The sequence below is a fragment of the Hippocampus comes genome, unplaced genomic scaffold, assembly GCF_001891065.2.
Source record: "Hippocampus comes isolate QL1 unplaced genomic scaffold, H_comes_QL1_v1.1 scaffold2483, whole genome shotgun sequence".
In the NCBI taxonomy this organism is placed as follows: Eukaryota; Metazoa; Chordata; class Actinopteri; order Syngnathiformes; family Syngnathidae; genus Hippocampus; species Hippocampus comes.
Window position 1 is genome coordinate 1 of NW_017805488.1, and position 2,403 is coordinate 2,403.

A 2,403-nucleotide genomic window follows, 5' to 3' on the forward strand; every position below is an offset into this window, starting at 1 on the left:
CAGTACGGTCAAGGTCAAGTCCAGATCGACATGGCGCTTTCCCTTTTAATGACCTTTTGGTGCATCACTGTTCTATAAAAACTACGGCATTCTAGACATGATATGGCAAAAAAAAAAAAAAAAAATTCAATTGTGCTCATGATGTCCAGGGTGTCCCAGAAGTCACGATGTGCTTCCATTTTTCTATTGAGTGATCAGTATCATTCGGACGGAGGCGAAGCCATCAGCGTTTGACAGCTTGGGTTTTGCAGTTTTAATAAACATGTCAACCCTAACTGCAGTTCTGTGGTACTTTGAGAAACTTTATGGCTATCACTGCAAAGCAAAGTATAATTTACGCTATCATGGCCAGTTTCTTGAAACAGAATCTGTTCTCGACAAAGGCCTGGTACTACCACCACTGATGAAAAAAAAAAAATCAGTTCGATACCGTGGACCACAGTATTCTGTTGGCTCATTTGTGGCACCAGGTGGGTATTAGTGCTAGTGTTCTAGAGTGGTTTTGATCCTACTTGGTGGGCAAGACATTTTGTGTAAGCCTTGGTTGCTTTATGTCACACTCTGCCCAGCTGTTGCATGGTGTTCCACAAGGTTCAATCTTGACACCCCTGCTGTTTTCATTGTATTGGCTGCCCCTTGGTTCCCTCTTAAGAAATGAAATTTAAACTGCACTACAATTTTAAATTGGACTAGCGAGTTGGTGCACTTTGTATGCAGCTATTAAAGTGCTCTACAAATAAAGTAGAGAGTGTGTGTAAGAGAGCCAAAGAGACAGAAGAAAGAGTGCAATGTGCAGTGTGTATAGGGGGAAAAACGGTTTGTGTGTTTTGGTACAGGATACATGAGTAAGTTTGTTGAAAATAGAAAACTAATTGTATCAAACATTTATTGAGTGCAGGCTTGGCTATGTAGAGGCAAATTTTCTTTGAAATTGCCCATCTTAGTCCAATTCAGACAGCGAGCCACAGTTCCAGCAGACGGGCTTCTCCGCTTGGCTGCGAGGCAACCGTGCCCATATGAGGAGCATCTCAGGCCTCAGTAAGGCAACTTTTGGAGCGCATCCAGCGATCGCAGAGCTCAGGACAGCAACTCAGGAGCCTCACTTCTCATCTATTTGTGGAGCCCTGCTATCGCATTTGGTGTCCTGCCTCAACTATTCCCGGTTCCTCGTCAATCTACTGATTATAGTTGAGTGGGCCTGTGACAGACCCCAGGAGGAATTTCCACTGTTAAACACGCACCCAAATCGCGCGTACTCGTCATCACGCCACAATCGTCTTGTGTATCGTTTTAAAATAGCCGCATGACTTCATTGCAACTGTTAAAGCCGATGGCCTACTTTTTCTGTGTGGGTGTCAGAATAGTGCTACAGTATATCTATTCTTACACAACATATCGACAGCATGACTCCCTGCGCCACAGATTGTCTTGAGATGACACACATGTACGCAAGAGCTTTCCGGTGAAATTTCACTCGGAACCTAAAATGCACACGTGAACCTAGGGACCATGTTAAGTCAATTCAGGGATTTTTTTTTCCCAGATACAGCACACATTGAAAAATAGCACTCTGTGATATCATACTTGATTAAAAACATACAGTAAGATTAAGTTATATTAACACACTTGTTCATTTGTTCCCCCCCCCACCCCAACCCCGCTGCTCCTCCTGGTATATATACGGCTTGGCCACCAGGGGGCAGTATAATACACCCATGAGGATAGACATAAAACTCCTCGGTAAGTGTAGTACTAGTGGCTATTTACAGAGCATTAAGAATTTATGCCTGAGTTATCCTGACATTGTCTGTCTACATGTCCTACGCCAACATTTGTGTTCAAACAGACACTGAACAATGGCTAGGATCTAAAAAAAAAAAAAAAAAAATCGTCAAAAAGTTTGGACACTTGAATCCCGAGGCACCACTGTATTAAATACTGTCATTATTTGAGTACAGGTTCAAAACAATCATTCCCATTAAAAATAAAAATATTATAAAGAAAAAAAATGCAAAGTGAATTCATTCTGGACTGAAACTGCTCAGTATCATAAAACCTTTATTTTAAAACGGCACAAGCCACTTTTCAAGTCACATTCTAACACTCCTAGAGGTCATAAAAGAGACGTCAACCGCTGCGAAGTAATACTAAAATTGCGTAAAACTACTCGGCCAGTCTGACAAGACAAATGCCATATGGTGTTGTCCAAATCCTCGCAATGTCAACCTCTCAATGGTAAATATTCTAAATTTTTTTGTAGGCCTTCATGAAAGTGGATTGATTAGACTGGACAACATCCCCCACCCCCGCCCCTCGAGTGTCAAAAATGTTTTCATGGTTTTTGTGTGATTTGGGGCTGCTGAGTGCTAAAAATGTCATCCTTGTCTAATGAATTGGCTATAG